General features: G+C 42.1%; 1 protein-coding gene and 1 pseudogene across 6 annotated transcripts in view; one reads left to right on the top strand and one right to left on the bottom strand.

Annotated features, from left to right (window-relative positions):
* Positions 1-20,361, bottom strand: part of Mapkap1 (MAPK associated protein 1) — a 282,174-nt gene that overhangs the window by 85,247 nt on the left and 176,566 nt on the right. The window lies entirely within an intron of this gene.
* On the top strand, positions 6,528-7,003 carry LOC105944345 (annotated as a pseudogene).

Below are 20,361 nucleotides of genomic sequence, written 5' to 3'. Positions count from 1 at the left end.
CTCAACATATATGCATTTATATACATACTTGTGGAATATACACACGTCCACATGTATCCCACATATACACATTGAACAAAGACAAGAGCCAAACTGTTCTCATAGTTGCTGCTACAGTTGCTCAGGGGTACAGGATGAGGTAAGTAGCAAAGAAGAGAGTTTTTTGCTTTTTACTTTACAGATTTTGATAACATTTGGACTTTGACAAAAGAAGCATATGGGTATGTTTTAAAAGTGGGGTCCTACAATCTTAGAGCTCTTCGAGCTAGATTAGACAAGGGTTAGTAGCTTTAGTAGCTTCTTCTCAAATCACATGGGGTAAATGGCTGCTGGAGACACACTGGAGCCTTTATGATAAGGTCTGTCTAGGGACTGGTAGGTACAGAGGCAAGCCATGGGGTGTGGCATAAAGATATTCCAGAGCTGCTCAAAGTTGCTGGGCAGCAGAGGCTAGCATCTGAGGTCAGGCTGCTGGCACCCAAAGGCAAATCTTACAAGGAGGCCACAGCTACAGATACAGGGCTGATTTTCTCATCTATTGTTATATCACCCTATCTGGCATCTATGTCTGTCCATTCTACATGGCACTGTGGAAACAAAGGGTGAACCCATACTACTGTACTTGGCTTAAAAGAGGTAGCATGCTAGGGGTCCACTCCTATAGCTGTGGGTGGCAAAAGACCGAGATTCCACCTGCACTAAGCTCGATGCCATGTTTTGTCTAGGGAGTGCCCTACAAAGTGATGCCAGTACGTATGAGACAGTATAGTGGAATGTCTAAAAGCTAGATTGCTTGTGTTTCAATTTCAAGCTCCAGTGTGACCTGAGCCTGTTACTTAACCTTTCTATATCATAGTTTCCACTCTGCAAAAGAGGACTAACAGTACCTATCTCATACGGTTGTTTAAGAAGTGAACACAAAGGGCCTAGGCAGAAGGGTAACTTGCCCCAGCTTCTGCTTTGAGGAGGTATGTAGCTTTCTCCAGCAGTGGCTAGAATCTCTGAAGGTTTGTCTCTCCTTTTACTGATGCAGTTATCCAGAAATAGACTTCAAGCCTGCTGGGACTCTGCTCCCACCAGTTCATCTAGCCTGGGATAGTCTTCTTGCTACTTCACCTCTCACGTGTTCTTCTACATGAGTCAAAATTCTGCCTAGTTATCTTAGCCTCTGGATCCTTAAGGCAACCCCCAAAACAGTCTCTTATACTACTACCAGGTTCTTGCAAGTTGAGGGCAGAGCACACATTTTGGTATCTCTGCATTCCATGGTCCACTCTAGCACAATGATGTGTTTAGGAGGTGTTGCCCATTTGACTACTATCCTGACCCCCTTCTTCTTCAAAGCAGAGTTGGAGTTCCAGTTCCATCTGACTTCAAATGTCCCAACTATTTGGATGCTCCCAATAGTGTCCCAACTCTGACTGGTCTCCTGAGGATGCAAGGAGCCAGTGGGGATCAGAATAAAAGGTAAGGCGCAGAAAACCAGAAACTTCAAAAACAAACAAACGAAAAATTGGAACCTCCTTCACACCATCACAGACAGTGTGTGTTAGAAGGGGCAGACACTTCATTACCATGAGAAATGTTCACATTCTACATCCTGTCAATATCCAGGTAGGGTGAACACACTTCTCTTTGGAGAAAGGAGGTCTGATACTAGTTGTAAACAAAGAATTATCTTTTCCTCTTTCAAATTCAGATAACACTTGTTAGAGAATAGAAACCTTTAACATTACTCCTAAGCATCTAATTTTTCAATCTAAACTGTTTCTCTAAACTTGAGTCACTGTGACATTACCAAATTTTACATATAGTTATCTGTTGTTCTGTAAAGAAATACAGATGGTTTCTTGTGGAAATAAACAGTCATTTATTTTAAACAATTGTAAAATAGTTTATGGAAACCAGTGGGGTAATGCATTCAAATAAATGCCAAAACTGGCTGATGGGGAGTTAGGGTGCTAAATCACAATGCTGGGGAATTCAGCTATGGGGAACAGATAGTAAATCTAGTGTGACAGAACTTCCTGTGATGGCAAAGGTTTCTGACATCCAGCCCAGTACTCAAAAACCACAGCAGTTCAACTCCATTTTCCTTAACACAGTCCTGATAGCCAGTGAAATTAGTGAATTTAGTCACAAGCATGTAAGGACAAAAACAAAAGGAACCAAAAGGAGACTATATCTGTTGACAGCCTTCTTTGAGCTATGTGAATGCTGAGATTCCACCAGAGTCAGTGGCGAGCAAGTGCAGGGCCAACTGTTCAGTTACCGGATTACATCATGATTCATTGGAATCTGACTTTCCTTCTGATCTGCTCATGTTGAAGATGGCTGGGGTAAGCACATTCTTTCAGAGCCTCAGTCTCCTGCTCTAGAAAATGTGGATGAATGTTATAAGGATCTGACAGATGTGACTGAGTATGCTCTAGAAAAACTCAGTGAAAGCAGCTGTCTTCATGGCCTCTTGTGGGCTTCTGCCAAATCTCCAGGGAAGCATGACTGGCAATGAGTGGCTCGTGCCCACCTCTGCAGGAACAACATTCCACATCCATTTTACCTTCTAATTTTACAGGACAATCAAGCTATATGCTCTGGATCCCCTCTACTCAAACCAGACCTTTTTCTTTGTAATGGTGTAGTCTAATGATGACAATGAGTAATAGCCATGCACTAACTCAGTTGTTCTTCAAACACATGCTATACCCCAAGCTGGACACTGTCCATGCAAAAGAAGGGCTGATTCTGGCCTCTAGGGACTCCATGGTGCACACAACAAACATGTTTGGAACACTTTTTACTCAGTCTTCCTCTTGTTGCTAGCATTTAAGCAGCTCCCAAACTCTGCAGACCCCATCTGCAGACAAAGCCTCCCTTGCATTGCTTATCATCCAGCCATGAAATCGTCTATGTGCCTTCTGGCCTCTAGCCATCCATTTCTCACCCAATTGTCAAAGGGATTTTCCAGAGGCAAACTCTTGCATACATAGTCCTTTTACAATTTCCTCTTAGCCTGCCAATTTGATGCAAACACCTTACTTTCCTCTCCAGATCTTTCAACACCCTCATCTCCTATCCATCTGTGTCCTCCGGGAACCACCAATGTCTTCTTACCATTCAGTGCATACACTCCATGGTTTCCTGCATCCATGCTACCCAGACCTGTTCTCTACCTTGTCAGTCACATCCCTCCTTTGTGGGTGTCCCTTGCTCTGTAGCTGCTTTTCTTCTCGAGCCTCATGTTATCAGGCTGTCCCAGGTTCACAGACTGGCCTCCTCTTTCCTTACAACAGAAAGTTGTACCACATCTCTCTCACCACAGGCACTGCTTCCAGCAAAAGGATTACAATCCCAGGCTAGCCCAAGCACCAAGGCTTCCTTCTTAACAATCCAGTTTGGCCTTCATGTCTCATTTGGGTAACTGCTGCAGTTGGTGGCCCAGAACTGTACCCATGGGCCAAGTGCCTTGCTAAGTTTTCAGTGTGCCTTTCTGAAATCCCACCATATTTCCTGATGTTACTAGCCTGTTTAGATCTCCCTGTACATGAATTATACACCTGTCAATTTTTTTGTGCTTGATATTTTAAAACGAAGGAAAAAAAGAATGTAACCTGACTAAGATTTGGTAAATGTCTGGTGAAGGATCTACTGGGTGGATGGTGGCATCTCAGTTTTCCAGCCCACTTCATATAGTGAGCATTTTTCTGGCCAAATTTGAGTTTACCATTTCAAATATGTATTTCTAGCTTTCAGTTGTTCTAATGTGAGAGAAAAAAAAGCTAGCTATATTGATTTCACAAGAAAAATTATAGTACACTGGACTCTGAAAAACATTTAAAATTTATTTACTTGCATGTGTATAGGGGTGGGAGAGGTAAAAGCTCTTGGTGCTGCAAAGGAACACCAGATGCTTGTGCTACTTTTTGCATCAGGCTTCTGTAGGCAGCTTGGGAACTGAACCTGGGCCAGCACTTTCCAAGCAAGTGTCCTTAGCCTCTGAGCCATCTTCTTAGGAAAATGTTTTCCTGAAAACCATGTTTAAAGGCATTTTTTTTTCTAGATGTGATTTTGGCAATGGGAATTTTTTAAAAAAGTATTTTTTTTTATTTATTTGCAAGCACAGACAGATAGATTAGAGGCAGAGAGAATGGGTGTGCCAAGGCCTCCAGTAGCTGTAAACAAGTAAACGACCTATGTGCCATTTTGTGCATCTGGCTTTCATGGGTACTGGGGAATCAAACGTGGGTCATCAGACTTTGCAGGCAAGCACCTTAACCACTGAACCATCTCTCCAGCCCAACAATGGGATTTTTGCTCACCTGTTGTCTCTGTGGTCCAACCCTTTATGTGGCTGTCTGTGCAGCTGTTCCTGGATAATGAACATTATCTGCCTCCTTGGTCCTTGGTGCCAGGATATACAGTTCTCCTCAGTCAGTCCTTGTGGGCTCTCCATATAAGTTTCCTACTGTGAGAAGGAGGCAGCTCCTTCAAACATCAGTTCTACCTGCCAACAAGGCTTGTTCCCTCTTCCTTCCAACAACTATACACTAATGATGGTAGTTTCATGTCAGGATGTGAGCATCTGAAACACTTTCAAATAGCCAAGACCCTCTACACTTCCTCCTGATGGCTACTTGGGCTCTCACCCTTCCACAAGATTGGAGCTTTAATGCCAGGGTCAAGTTCAAGCTCCACCAATCTTTAAGACCTTTGGAAAATACTTAAATGCATTCAGCTTGCTTTCCTTATCTCTAAGCTGGGGGTGGAAGTTTAACTCGTGTGGTTATTGAACAGATCAGGCATCTCCAACCTGTGGCCCATATATGTCCTAGGATAGCTATGACTGCAGTCAAGCACATTTGTAAGTGATAACACTGTGTTGCAATGTCACAAGGTTAGACAGCCCTGGATAGAGAAAATGCTCCCATCTATCTATCTACCGATCGATCAATCGAGCGAGCGAGCTAGGGTCTCACTCTAGTCCAGGCTGACCTGGAACTCACCATGCAGCTCAGGGTGGCCTGGAACTCACAGTGATCCACCTACCTCTGCCTGGTATTAAAGGTGTGCACCACCATGCCCAGCTCTAGAAAATGCTCTCTTGATTACGAAGTACAGTTGTGCATGTTTGCCATGTTTGACTCTCAAGCTATCACATAGATAAGAGGCAAAATATCCTGCTTTACATTAAGCCAATTGTGATGTACAGCTAGGACATTACAATATACTTCTCCTGTGCTATAAACAAAGCCCAAAGGTAAGAGCAATGAAAAAAAAGGGACAGATGAGGAGTCATGGCTGCCAGCTACTTTCCTTTCTAGTCCCATCTATTACTAGGAGCTGTCTACCCTGCTGGCCCTCCATTTGCCTTGCTAATAACAGTAAACCCAGCAGCTCCCAATGCAGGTCCTGTCTCCTTCAGCTGACTCCCCGACCAATCAGCATCTCTCGACTAATGTCAGATGCTCCCTCAGAAGTCCTGCTGCAAAGAAAATTTATGACAAAAGTTTCTCCTGCTTTTAACCCTTCTGCATCCCACCCAGATGCAGGGGGCTCCAGGGAGGAATGCCAGGTCAGGCCTACATGTGTACTCCAGTGTTCTCTCTGCTGCTCTGCTGCTCTGACAAGGGCCTCGGACCCCTAGAAAAGTTCAAGTGAGCAGCTGGGCAGACAGATGCACTTGTTCTGGGCTATGCCTAATGGAGACTAAATTGGAGCTGGGTTCTTTAGCAGTTAAGAGTTTCCACTGAAATATGTCTCAAAGGAATCACACTCAAAAAAATAAAGTATTGTAGCACAAAATTGTGGTGAGACAGTCTCATACCTATAAGTGAAAGTAGACAGGACTAGAGTTTACTGAATAACAGTGAAGATTTGCTGGGTGCTTGATGCTATGTGGATCTCTACTGACTTCTCACCATAGTGCTATGAAGAACATACTATTTTATTTCCAAAGTGAGGAAAATGAAATTCAAACAGGCTAAGAAATTCTCCATAAAAGTAACAGAGAGGGGAACTAAACAGGCTCTTCTAGGGCCCACACCTTCCCTTCCATAGCCTCTAGTGTAGTTGGGACCCGATTTTACTCAACAGGAGGCTAAACAGAGATGCTTAGAGTAGAGGGCCTGACCAAGGTCACTTAGTGGCAAAGGGGAAAACCAGCTTTATGGCAACAGAGGACATTTTCACCCACAGCAGCTGCTCTTGCACAGTCTTCAGGGCAATAGGGAGAAGGTGCTGGTCAGGTTCTGGGGAAACAAGGAGGTAGCCTCCAGTGGTTCAGGCTTACTGGCAATGATAGACATAATGCTCTGTACCAGAGGGTCTGCCACAGAGTTTTCAGTCTAAGTAGGTTCAAGCCTTTTGGGACATCTACATTCTATCTTAATGAGCATTCTATGACCTCTTCTCTAACTCTCCTCAGAAGTAAGATGATCTACTTAGCCAGACTGGTAGATCTAGTAAACTAATTTTTGTCTCAATTTAAAAGAAAAACATGGCTCTCGTCTGTTGGGGCTTCGTCTACCATGGTGCGGAAGCTCAAATTCCATGAGCAGAAGCTGCTGAAGCAGGTGGACTTCCTAAACTGGGAGGTCACCGACCACAACCTGCACGAGCTGGCGCGGCGCCTGTGCGACCTGCCCGAGCGGGACCGTTAGGTGTGCGGGCCTTGGCCGTGCTGTTGGACAAGCTGTATGCGCTGGGCCTGCTGCCCACGCATGGCTCCCTAGAGCGCAGCGATTTCGTCGCCGCCTTGTCCTTCTGCTGCCGCCGCCACCTGCCCACCTTGCTCCTCAAGCTGCACGTGGCACAGCATCTACAGGCGGCCATGGCCTTCGTGGAGCATGGCCACGCGTGCATGGGTCCCGACGTGGTGACCGATCCCGCCTTCCTCCTCACTTGCAGCATGGAGGACTTTGTCACCTGGGTCAACTTGTCCAAGATCAAGAGGCATATGCTGGAGTATAACAAGGAGCGTGATGACTTTGATCTGGAAGCCTAGGCAGGTTTCCATGTCACCACTGTCACCTGTTACTGATGGGCAATAGAGGATGCTGGGGATGGTGAAGTATTCTCACTGACTGTGTCCGATGGTCGTGGGTTCTTAACAAACTTGACTCTTAGGCCGGGAGTGATGGCACACGCCTTTTAATCCCAAATCCGTAGGCAGAGGGAGGATCACTGTGAGTTTGATACCATCCTGAGACTACACAGTAAATTCCAGGTCCGCCTAGACTAGAGTGAGACCCTTCCTCAAAAAACCAAAACTACAACTACAAAACAAAAACAAAAAAATACTTTTTAAACTACAGGTCTCAGCGTCTTGGATGAGGAAATTCGCCCCACTCCCCCGTACTCCTGGAAGCCTTCTTAGAATTTGTACTACTGCTAACTGAATGACTGTCTTGGGAGACAGTGGGAAGCAGTACTGTTCTGTGCTTTAATTAACACTGGTGAAGGAGAAGAAACGTTGCCTTCTTCCCTCTGTTTTAGCATCTTGAAGCTGGACTGTATAGGTGAATTTTGACATCAAATTCTCATTGTTAGGGGTCACACTTGTTTCAGAGGAGTGCCTTCCTAATTCCAATAAACACCCTGACCGTCTTGTAAGTGAAAAAAAAAATGTCAAAATGTACATATGACAGCTGTTTGGGACACTAATGTTATGGAAAAGCAGCTGTTTACATTTGTCATCCTTAGAATGGGACAGAGAATTTGGCTAATAGCTTGTGCTTAAACTAAGGAAAATATAGGTCACAGAGAGAATGTTAGCCCCATCACAATGTGATGGCTATACTCACATAACATTTGGTCTCACAAAGTTTGGAAATGTTTATAATGGGAAATAACTATTTAATGATGTTCTCACAGAACTTTGACATCTAACTCAATGAAATGGATGGGAGCTTTTAAGAGAAAGGAAGTTTCCAAATAAAGAAGTCCTTGTAAGGGGTGGGGATTTTTCTCAGCTGGAGAATTTGAAAATATGTTTTTTAAAAAAACAAATTGCAATAATATTTTTTACTTTCATCAGTGTCATACACAGTTTAAAAGTAAGTAATGTTCCAGGTCCCAAGATGAACTAGAGTAAGTCCTGCCCCTCCCAGATTCTTCCATTACAGACAGCTTAGGTCTTTATACTTGTTTCTTCTGGTATCTTCTTGTATTTTGTTTCTGCTTTTGTTTTTTATTTAGGTTTCTATATCTTATTTGAAGTTGTAAAACAAAAGGTCTAATATTATCCATAAAATACAACTTGTTCTTAACACATAGTACTGTCCTTTGTCAGCACTCCTATTTGATGAGTTAAAAAGTTATTATCCAGCCCAGACCAGACAGTATCTGTGCACATCCTCTACAGAAGGTGAGGGACAACAATGGACATATTCTCTGTATCCCTCTTGCTCACACTCCTTTTGGAAAGTGAGTTTGCTGTGCTTTTCTCCTTCTGTAACATGGTGCACACAACAGCTTCCTCTTGCTAGGCACCCATGTCTGACTCTCATTGCCTCAGATGTGTGTCTGCAGTGTTCCTCCGGCTCCCCCACAATTCCTGAGACTACCACTACCTCATTGTAGGACCTGGGATGGACACACTGATTTCAGCTGATGTGTACTGTCTTTTAATTTTAAGATGCTTAAATGCTCATTGGATGATTTAGTTTTCTAAGAAAGTTTGGTTTCTGACAATAAATTGTTCTTAAGGGGACAATGGTGGCCTGGGCTGACAGCCAGTGAAGAGTCCAAGGGCTGTGGACTGGCTTTTACTGTTTTATAGTTTCTTTTACAAAATGTGTCAGCCACCAATTCTAGGCCACCGGTGGTGCTGGCAAACTGAAAGGAATCCACGCCTTCTCACAAGAAGCTTTCATTCCCTACTAAAGTTCACTGTCTCTCTTCTCAGGAAGAGGCCTCTGATCCTTTCTTTCTGCAAGGTACTCACCAACATCTGGTAAGACCAGTATATTGTTGGTGACAGGTCCAAGACCTCTGCCAAGGGCCAAGGAGCTGACAGACTGTTCCCCTCAGCAGTAGGTACTAACACCTCCATTCCCTCACAGACCTACCTCCCTGTGGTAATCTAATGCTACTGGTCTAATTTAAGTCCTATTTGTCTCTGGATATTGTCACTATAAGGCAGCAAAACACACTTTCACTAGCTTTTTTTTTTCTTCTATACTTCAGTTTAATTTTTTAAAAAATATTTTATTTATATGAGAGAGAAAGAAAGAAAAGAAAGAAAGAAAAGGTACACCAGGGCCTCTAGCAATTATGAATTAACTCCAGATGCATGTGTCATCTTGTGCATCTGGCATACTGGGGAACTGAACCTGGGTCTTTGGGCTTCACAGGCAAGGCCTTAATGACTAAGCCATCTCCCCAGCCCAATCTTCAGTTTTTTGATTCAGGAATTCATTTAGTTCAGACTGTTCATGAACAATCAAATCATAACAAACTTATTATATAGGTAAAGCTGGCCTTGAACTTCTGATCCTCTTGCCTCCACCAGACTCTACCCAAACTCAAAAGTATGTGTGTGGGAGACTTTTAATATACAGTTATTAAAGCAGTTGGCAAAAGCAGCCTTCTAAATTGCTTGGGGGGGGGCAGGGGAACAGCCCCAGTGTCATGCTTCTGTAAGCAGTGGGCCAGAGTGAGGTGGCTGCTCTGTCTTGGAGAAGTCTGCCGGGATGGGCTAACTCTTCTAAGCAGTGTTTTTTCATGCAAAGTAGCTAAAACCAGTCTTGGTAGAGGAAGAGCTTTCCTTACAGCTGTCAAGAGGGTCAACACAGGACTTCATTGGGGGGAAATGAAACTGGTGTTTCCGTATCTTTGTTCTTTTAAATGTTTTCTGGGAAGTAGTAACAGGCTCTAGGAGGCGCTAAATTGTTATTATCAAAATTTGCAAAAATTACTTATGAATAAATTTATTAAAGGCAATTACACTTTATTCCTTTCACTAGAATCTTTGGAGTGAGAGATTAAATTTGCTGATAGAAGCTGTATAACAAAGAAACCTTAGGATTATTAATCCACTCTATATAAACAGCATGGGTTTCCTTGTTAGTGAAAAAATCTTGTAAGCTGACTCTGAATCTAGTTTTCTCCTGCTCAAAGAGTGCTTCCAGCAGATTCAAACAATTCAAGAGCTCATACTATCACAGGTGATAAGCTTTCCATTGAGTTAGTGTACAGGAAAGCAAAAATCAAAGTCAAATGCCAAATCATATGGGTGACAAAGAAACAAAATATGACAGAGAAAGCCAGGTCCTATGATGTATTTGCCATTGTAGTAGCAGTAGGGATGAGGATGATGGCAGGTGATGTCTGCTGAGCACTTACTATCAACTATTTCATATGCATGCAGCCAAAACAGCAACTCTCCATTCCTGGAGTTATTATTACCCTTATTTTCAACAAAGATTAATGAGGTTGGAAGGAGTTGATGGCTTGGCCCACTTCACAATTCATGAAAAGGTGAAGCTGGGCTGAGGACTTAGTCTGGTTTGGTTCTGAAGCCTCTGCCTTCTCCACTGAATCATGCTGCTATCCCTGAATAAAGCAGGTGTATGTGGTCATTCTAGGGGAGCAGAGGGCATCTGCTGCCGGCCTATAAACTTTACCAGTGGGAAGAAGTGACACATAGTAGGCAGGACAACCTGGGGATAGGTGGGCTTGAGTCTCAGGCCCCACACTATTATGTGACTATGGCAAGTTCTGTCACCTCTGGGAGTTTTAGTTATCTCCTTTACAATGAAAATAATAACTAATTCATATAGTTGTGCCAGGACTAAGATGTCATGAGGGAAAAATGTGTTAGCAGAGTATCAGTAAGTGATGACAATTATTATATTGTAACTGAAAGCCACCAGTCAATGGAAGAAATTGTGATCACAAAGATGCTATTTAACATACTATGTAACAAAATACAAAATGTATAAAACCAATATTTTATATGCCAAAAGTCTATATACTTGTGATTTTAAATTTTGATATACAACCTGTATAAACTACGTATTTTAAATTCTGTGTTCTTTCCTACAGCATTGCATTTTAAAAAAAATTTTGATTTCATCATCTTTTCCTCCTATTAAGAAAGGGTCTAATGTAGGTAGTACCAGGCTCTGTGAAGTTATGGATATCCAGGCCATTTTGTGTCTGGAACATAGCACTGCATTTTTATGCCACAGAAAAGTTGAAAAATAAACCATGAAAACCCACATACCTACCACTCAGATCCTAGAATATTTTACTCTGTTTGTTTTATTGTATATTAATCCATTTTAAAAAATAAACTTCAAATCAAGGTAAAAACATCAGTACCTTTGCACTAAGCACTTTGCAATCAAATCATTTACTAGAGTTCAATGTTTGTTTAAGAATCTCTTTTTACTTCCAGATAAATTCATATAAAATGATATGCACACATCTTACAGATGTCATTTGACAGCGTGTGCCTGTGTATCCCTAGCTCCTGCCGATAAAATTATCTGTCAGTATACAGGACAGGCTCTCTCATCAACTCTGCATCGTAAGGGAGGAAACTCTTTTGCAGGAAAACTACATGGAGCTTAAAGAAGCAAAATTTCATCTACATTACTCATTAGCAACACTCATGAGACAGACACAGACACACACACACACCCCTACCTACCTACCTATTCTAACCCCACATCCCTGCATCTGCCAGTTTTTTCAACCATTAAAAAAAAAGGTAAGGTCTATCTTCCAAGGCCCTTTGTAAAGGTAGAACATCCTACTTCCACTAGATGAAGTCCAATAGGAGTCAATTGCCTTGATACCTTCCCTCAGCCACCCTCCCAATTTAAATATGCTGCTTCCAAAAAGAAAACAGTGAGGGAGGGGAAAAAAAGTTAAATGAGAGATGAGAGGAAAAGGCACCTCTCTGCATAGGCAGTCCTCTCCCAATTTATCCACTTTGACTTCAGCTAATTAAACATCTGTCTCAATGGTCTCCTCAGCAAATTAGTCATACCCACTTTGTGACACTGATTGTTGGTTATAGCCTTTCCCCCACTTGCTACCATTCCAGAAACTTCTAGGAGTTTACTCACCAAGCACATGGCAAGGAATGATGCAGGGCTCCCATTAGCCCCCTACAGTTGCCCTTGGTGCCTGTGCTGTTCATAATGCTGCCAGGCATGTCCTTAGATATGCCTCCCTGAAACAAACCTGTCTAGGTGTAACAACCTAGTATCTACATTTCTGATTTCCACAGCATGATGCATCTTCTAAGTGCTAGTACATGCACTAGGCTAAAAGAATTTAACAAAAATTTACTGACAACCTGTGTTTTGAACCACTTTTGATGATAAAGCAAAGAAAGAAACTGGAGTCTGGTGAATTACCAGTTGTTCCTTCTGCAAATATAAACCAAAGCTTTCTGACTAACCAGAAGGCCATCAGGCAGTCAAGTGAAATGGCTGGCCTGGAGGTCTGCCCTCTCGACACAACACTATGCACACGCATGTATACACACCTGCTTGGGCAATAGGGGGAGGTGGGCTAAGGGAAAAATCTAAACTATAGGATACCTTTTAGAACAGTTTTCTAAAATCAGACTTTCTCTGAATCTGTTCTCCCTCCCAAATAAGAAGTTACACCCTACCTTTAGATGTATTTTTTTAAAAAGAAATAAATGGCTGGGCTGGGGATGTAGTTCAATTGGTAGAGTACTTGCCTAGCCTGTGTGAATATCTAGGTTTGATCCAGAGCACTGGATAAACCGAATGTGGTGCTGCATACCTCTAATCCCAGCACTCATCAGGCAGAGGCAGGAAGATCATAAGTTTAAGATCATCCACGGCTACATAGCAAGTTTGAGGTCAGACTAAGATGCAAGAGACCCTGTTTCTCCCCCACAAAAAGACAAATGGTCAATAAGCCCATTTAAACATATATAACTATACTGAAGAGCCAGGCATGCAAATCAGAATGAGAGATACTAACTGCTAACCATCAGTTTAGTAAAAAGAAAAACCTGAGAAAGTACCCAGCATTGGTAAGGGGCAAGGAAGGGTACTCTCAGACACTCTGACAGTGACATAAGTACAAAGACTCTTTCTGACAAATGACTGGTTTTCTCAATATTTTAAATAAACAAACTTCTGACAAGCAATTCTATATGTAAAATGTAGCAAAATATAAAATAAATGTTCATATACAACAATGTCCATTGCATGTTTTATATAGCAAAAAATTGTAAAAATCTAATTTATTTAAATATTTTTCAATTTTATTTATTTAAGAGAGAAAGAGGAAAATAGAAAGAATGGGTATGCAAGGGCCTCTAGCCATTGCAAATGAACTCTAGATGCATGCACCACTTTGTGTATCTGGCTTACGTGTGTACTGGGGAATCAAATCTGGGTCCTTGGGCTTCCCAGGCAAATACCTTAACCACTAAGCCATCTCTCCAGCTCTGATTTATTTTTAAAAGGGATCTAAGTTAAATAAAGTTAATTAGAAAACTAAAAATACATGATACTTAAATACTGAATAATGCTTGCCTCATTTTGAATGAAAAAAAATGAACATAGGGTCATATACATTGATAACATCACCAAGAAAACCCTTTATGCATGCACATTTTTCATTTGTTATGAGTTGGCTTAACAAACATTTATTGAGTATGCTCTACTATTTGACAGGTCCATAGGCAGATACTGAGTCTATAACTGTTTAAAAAAGTAAAAGCAGTTGGGCATGGTGGCGCACAACTTTAATCCTCTCGGGGGCAGAGGTAGGAGGATTGCTATAAATTCAAGGCTTCCCTGAGATTGCACAGTGAATTCCAGGTCAGCCTGGGCTAGAGGGAGACCCTATCTTAAAAAAACAAAAAAGCAAAGCTATGCGTTAGGAAAATGGCTCAACGGTTGGTTAAAGGCACTTGCTTGCAAAGCCTGCAAGCACAGGTTTGATTCCCTAGTACCCATGTAGAGCCAGGCACACAGCTAGATACAAAGTGGCATATGTATGTGGAGCTTGTCTGCAGTGATGGAGGACCTGGCAACCCATTCTCCTTCTTTCTCTCTCTCTCTCTCTGAAATCAATCAACCAGTAATTTTTTTATATGAGAGAGAAACAGGGACGGAGGGAGGGAGGGGGGAATGAACATGATGCCAGGGCCTTCAGAGGCTGGAAACAAACTCCAGACATATGTGCCCCCTTGTGTATGTGAGACATTGTATGCTTACATCACTGTACATCTGGCTTATGTGGGACCTGGAGATGAGTTGTTAGGCTTCGCAGGCAAGCGCCTTAACTGCTAAGTCATCTCTCCAGCACAATAAAGAAAATTTTTAAAAAATCAAAAGCAAACCAAAACAGGAACCATGTCTATATGAAACTCATAGTCCATATGCACACTGGAGCTGAATAAAAACCTAACAAATAGAGCTGGAGAGATGGCTTAGCAGTTAAGTGCTTGCCTGTGAAGCCTAAGGACCCTGGTTCAAGGCTCAATTCCCCAGGACCCACGTTAGCCAGATGCACAAGGGGGCGCACGCACCTGGAGTTCGTTTGCAGTGGCTGGAGGCTCTGATGTGCCCACTCTCTCTCTCTCTCTCTCTCTCTCTCTCTCTGTCACTCTCACATAAATAAAAAATAAACAAAAAAATTTAAAAAAAACCAACAAATTATTTAGAGCAAACTGGAAAATTTGTTTTTGGACACACCTCTATAATGTTAGAATTTTTTTTTTTTTTTAGTCAGTATTACTACCACCTTATTTTGAGATAGGCTCAAGGAAATCTGGCTGCAGCTTCAATCTACATATACTGTATATACTGTAAATGGTATTTGAAAAGAAATCCTGACTATATTGTTCTACTTTCAAGGCCTTCCTTCATGTTATCAAAATAAAGTTCAAACTTAACATGCTTTACAAATATGCCTCGCCTCACATGACCACTTCACATCACCAAGTCTCACCCTCCCAACTCTCTAGCCTCATTACGCTGAGCTCCTCATGGAATCCAGAAAGTACCAGTGTGGATGCTGTCTAAATCTGGCTCATGTCTATTTGTCTTCCAGTTTCAGCCACATAATGTACTCAGGACAGCTTTCTCTGACTTCCCCAGACTGGACCAATGTCCTATGTGCAGTGTCCTGGTCTGCTTATTACATTCATGGTATTATAACTGGATGCCTCCCCACTAATCAGCACATTTCTTGAGGGTCAGGACCATTTACTGGTCTCTAGGTGATCCCTAGTGTTCACATGAGCTCACTATATAAGACAGTAAATTAAATGTAACTCTTCAGTTTTGCATCTACCATTAGGTCCAGCTTGGCCAGAGTTGACTCCCACTGAGGCTCCATAGCCCCCTTTCTACTCTAGTCATTTGGAATGTCTTTGTTCTGTGATTATATCTCAAAATATGTTGTCTCTCTGCCTGGAGTGTTTCATTTTGAGCCATCCAGCAAAGTCCTAATTAGTCTTCAAAAAGCTGCCAAAAGGACTGGAGAGATAGCTTAGTGGTTAAACGCTTGCCTGTGAAGCCTAAGGACACCGGTTTGAGGCTCGGTTCCCCAGGTCCCACGTTAGCCAGATGCACAAGGGGGCACACGCGTCTGGAGTTCGTTTGTAGAGGCTGGAAGCCCTGGTGCGCCCATTCTCTCTCTCCCTCTATCTGTCTTTCTCTCTGTGTCTGTCGCTCTCAAATAAATAAATAAAATTTAAAAAAAAAATGAACAACAAAAAGCTGCCAAAAGGTTGGGTGTAAGTGCACACATCTTTAATCCCAGAACTCGGGAGGGAAGCAGAAACAGGACGGTTACTGTGAATTTGAGGCCATCCTGAGGCTACACAGTGAATTCCAGGTCAGCCTGGGCTAAAGTGAGGCTCTACCTCAAAACAAAACAAAACAAAACAACAACAACAACAACAACAAAAAGCTGTCAAAGAAATCACTATATAGCATCTTTTCTGGGTCCTCTGCCCAAACCAGGAGCTTTAACATCGCAGCCTGCTGTGCTGTTAGGAGCTTAGGCTCTTCTGCTTATGGACTTACTGCATTCTACCATCTCTTGTTCTGTGTCCTCAGTTCTTGGAATCAGCTCTAATTTCTAGTGTGGCCCCAGTGCAGAGACAGCATTTGATGATGTCTAAGAACCAAACATTGTCTGAGAGCCACACAGAGCCTGGATGCATCTGCACTCATGTTCTCTCTCCCACGTCAGAGAGGTCCAGAGAAGGTAAGTTTATGGTCACACACAGTGAGCTACAGTTCTCCAGAGCTAAGGCAGATGTTTTCCTTTTTCAAGCGTTTCTAAGATCAAGGTGCAGCTTCAATCTACATGTACTGTATATGAATTAGCATTTTTGTTAAATGATGGGTGCTTGGACATTAGTCTCTGTGGACCTGGAAGGGCCTCTGCCTCCAAGCTGTGTGTACCACCTTTACCAACACAAACTCTGAGTGTATGTCTGTTTTCTTCCTTTCATTTTGCTTCTTCATGAATCTAATCCATGCTTGTGAGTGCCCCAGATGAAGTGAATAAATAGACTTTGTAATGGAAAAGGAACTTCTGAAAGATTAGCGGCTAGCAGGAAAGGTAAATACTGGTCAAGTGCAGTTTTGGTGGAAGATAAGATTCCAAGTTTTTCTCATGTGGCAGTTGTGAGTGCTCATGACACCCTTATAAAATAATTGGGTCTCTAAAGTGGTTCCAAAAGATTTTTGCTTGATATAAATTCTCTAAATTTCTAGGCTTTCTGGATAAAACAGTTGACTCTGATGCCATCTTTAACATGCTCTGGTCTATCCTCAAGAAGATCCATTAGAAACCTCACAGCACTCCAGACAGAGAAGGCTCAGGTGAGATGAAGCAACAAGATTAAGAGGCAGAGGTGACAGAAGGAACATTAACAGGAGCTTCTTGCCTGGGCACTTCTGAGTTATGCTTAAATACCTTAGCAGTCCTAATTCACTGTGTCATATTCTCTTTGGGTCAGTGGACCCTGCATATCAGGTCTCTGTTTCTTACATCTACCATACATTAATGGCATGAGAACAATTATTTATTCTTGCACAAGGAGTAGCCGTTATCTGCAGAAATTACTGTCATTTTGAAGAGGAAACAAATTATTGAAGTGGTCTTATTTAACTTTTCTTATTAGTATTAACTGCTACAGCACAAGAAACTAACACCTGTGTCCCTGGCTTACAAGCTTCCTTCCACAGAAGAAAAAGTACCAGGGTTCCTGGCTTTTCAATTGCACTTGAAGCAGGACTCTCTATTCAATCCAACAGCCAGAAGACTTTTAAACTTACTTAAACCTATGAAGGGCATATCAGGTTCTAACAGTGTCTACAATCTGACTCTATTCCAATATAGATGCTCCTCTCCTGACACATTTGTGGCACTGGGGATGGATGTTGAAGCCTCACATATGTTATGTATGTGCTCTACCACCAAGTTATAAATCTCCAGGCTCTGGGTTTCCCTTTTAGATAGGGCAGTTCAGGCCAGGTGTATGTTGCTTTAAGAAAGCTAGACATAAAACATTAAAACTGACACCAATACAGACAAACTGTGCAATTACAAGAAGAATTCCTGGCTTTATATCCAGATTCACCACAGGGTTTCTTTAAATGCTGCTCTTCCCTAGTGCATTTAGATCTCACAATCAATGAACATTTCTGTTTACAGAATTTTAAATTTGTTCTCCCATTAGGGTTCTAATAAGCAACATGGTGCAAATAAAAAGAGTATGGGTTTTGAGGTTAAAAAATCCTGGGCTCTAATTAGGTTTGCCATTTACTTGCTATGGAAATTTGGGTAACTGGCTTCTCCCAGAGCCATGGAAGAGGCACCTGATCATACATACAGGTACCACAGCTCTGTGATTCTACATGCACCTGTTTTTTCATCTTAACATTTTTCAAGTCACATCTGTAAAACAGGCATATTAACTCCACTTTCCAGGCATGTTGAGCAGCTTAAATGAGACAGTATCTACCAGCACACAAAGGCACTCATGATGATAGCTCTCAGCCCTCAGAATAGATCTTGTTTGGGGGAAGACCAATTTCTCCTTGTCACAAATCCCCCTTGAGACATTAACTTTTCTGTTTTTGTTCTTTGAGGCAGTGTCTCACTCTAGACCAGGCTGAGCTGGAACTTACTACGTAGCTCAGGCTTTTGGTGTGGTACTGGACTGACCCTGTGTAGACGGCCTGTAGCAGGTCCACATTGGGGCACGGGTTCTGAATTCTTCCTGTTCCTTGTCTAAGACTCTGCCTGATCAGTGCCCATCAAATGAAAACTGTCTACTCTGCACTTGTTTCCCACTTCTTTCCAGTTCTTTTTTTTTTTTTTTTCTCTTTTTCCGAGGTAGGGTCTCACTGGCTCAGGCTGACCTGGAATTTACTATGTAGTTTTAGGGTGGCCTTAACTCACAGAAATTCTCCTACCTCTGCCTCCCCAGAGCTGGGGTTAAAGGCATATGCCACAACGTCTTTTCTTTTCTTTCTTTGGGCTTTGTCTCTGTGCGTCTTTTTTTCCTCTTTGAGTTTCACTATATTTTACCATGGTGAGAGCTCTGGATTTTACTCTAAATGGAAGTCACTGAATGGTTTGGTGCAGCAATGATCTGATATGTGTGTGTGTTTCAAGGTATGATCTCACTCTAGCCCAGGCTGACCTAGAATTCACTATGTAGTTTCAGGGTGGCCTTAAACTCATGATGATTCTCCTACCTCTGCCTCCCAAGTACTGGGATTAAAGGCGTGCACCACCATGCCTGGCTGATTTATATTTTATATGACCACTCTGGCTGTTATGTAGACAACAGACTGGAGGGGGCTAAGTGCAGAGAGGAAAACAGCTAGGTTCCTCATGCCAAGAGATTATCAGATGAAAAGTCAGTGACCAGGCCTCACCCAATGGAGATGGGAAAGGCTGAATGGACTCAAGATGGTAAAACTGATGTGGCTAGGACATGGGGAGCTAGCATGAAAAAATTCAAGACAAGACTAAGGACAGGTGAGTGATTCTGTGAGTAGGTAGATGATAGTATTTTTCACTATGCTAGGCATGTCTCTTATGGATCTATGTCTCTTAAGTTTTACTACAAATTTCACTACAACTTTAGTTAAACAAATTAATCTGCATAGTAATTCGAAATGCCCTTATAATATAGAAATATAGTAAGCCTCCACTTTGAATATAGTGCCTCTTCCCAGTCAACTCTTCGCAGGGTAAAAGTGAAGGTCCCTGTTGAAACACTGTTTTCACAGGGAGGAATTCTCTGAGCATCCTTCTTGCAAGATGCTATAAGCTCCCCTGCCTGCTGTTTGTCTCTTATTGCTTGTTATACTTATTCTCCTTCTAGAATATAAGGCCCTTCTCAGCAAGGGTCTTGTGCACCACTCTCTCTTTACACAAAGCACAGGCCTAACAAATGGAGGTGCAAGATGAGTAAATGCACAACATAAGCACAAATACATTCTGGACCAATACACAGAGTTTACATCAGTTTTTAATGGACAAATGCAGAATTCAATGATGCCTCATCCATTGTCCCTCAAACTAAAATGCCACACCCTGTGGTTGTTCATCGCCCCCTTCTCCTTCTCCCAACAGTACTTTGGGGTATACTGAGAGGTCCTTGGTGACATTCTAGGGGTCTTTTGAAAATACAACAAGCTAGCAAGCAATAAGGTGTTTCTTGACTTTTAAGAGATGTTGAGAGAGAGAGAAAGAAAGAGAAAGAGTGCTCACCTGACAAACTTAACCTCTTTCTCAAGTTCTAGGTAAAATTTTATGAGAAAAGTAAGAATGAATTTCACAAAGCCTATTATTAATATTGTAAAAAAAATTTTTTTTAAGGCTTTTCAAGCTAGTAAAAATTTGCCTTTCACTTCCAAGGTAAGAATGATTGGAGGTAAGGAAAAGTTACGATGTTTCTGTTCAACCTTCCAGTATTGGTAACACTGAAAAGTTCATTTCATAGTAAGAATGAATACTGAATCAGAACTATGCAGAAATCTATTCTACTTGGTAAATCCCACTTCCAGGTCTTTTCTTTTGTAGATTAAGAGGCATCTTTTTTTTTTTTTTTTTAAGGTAGGGTCTTACTCTAGCTCAGGCTGACCTGGAATTCACTATGTAGTCTCAGAGTGGCCTCCAACTCAGGTGATCCTCCTACCTCTGCCTCCTGAGTGCTGGGATTAAAGGCATGTACCACCGCACCCAGCTTCACCTGTATTTTTGTGGTTGGTGTGAAAACTGAAATTGATCTGCCTGTTTCTCAGCAGCATCTTTACCGGCTGGTGGGTAACAGCTGGTTTTAAGCAACAACCACAATAAACAAAGTACTAAGGAATTCAG

The sequence above is a fragment of the Jaculus jaculus genome, chromosome 1, assembly GCF_020740685.1.
Source record: "Jaculus jaculus isolate mJacJac1 chromosome 1, mJacJac1.mat.Y.cur, whole genome shotgun sequence".
Lineage (NCBI taxonomy): Eukaryota > Metazoa > Chordata > Mammalia > Rodentia > Dipodidae > Jaculus > Jaculus jaculus.
This window is presented reverse-complemented; position numbering and strand designations above follow the sequence as displayed.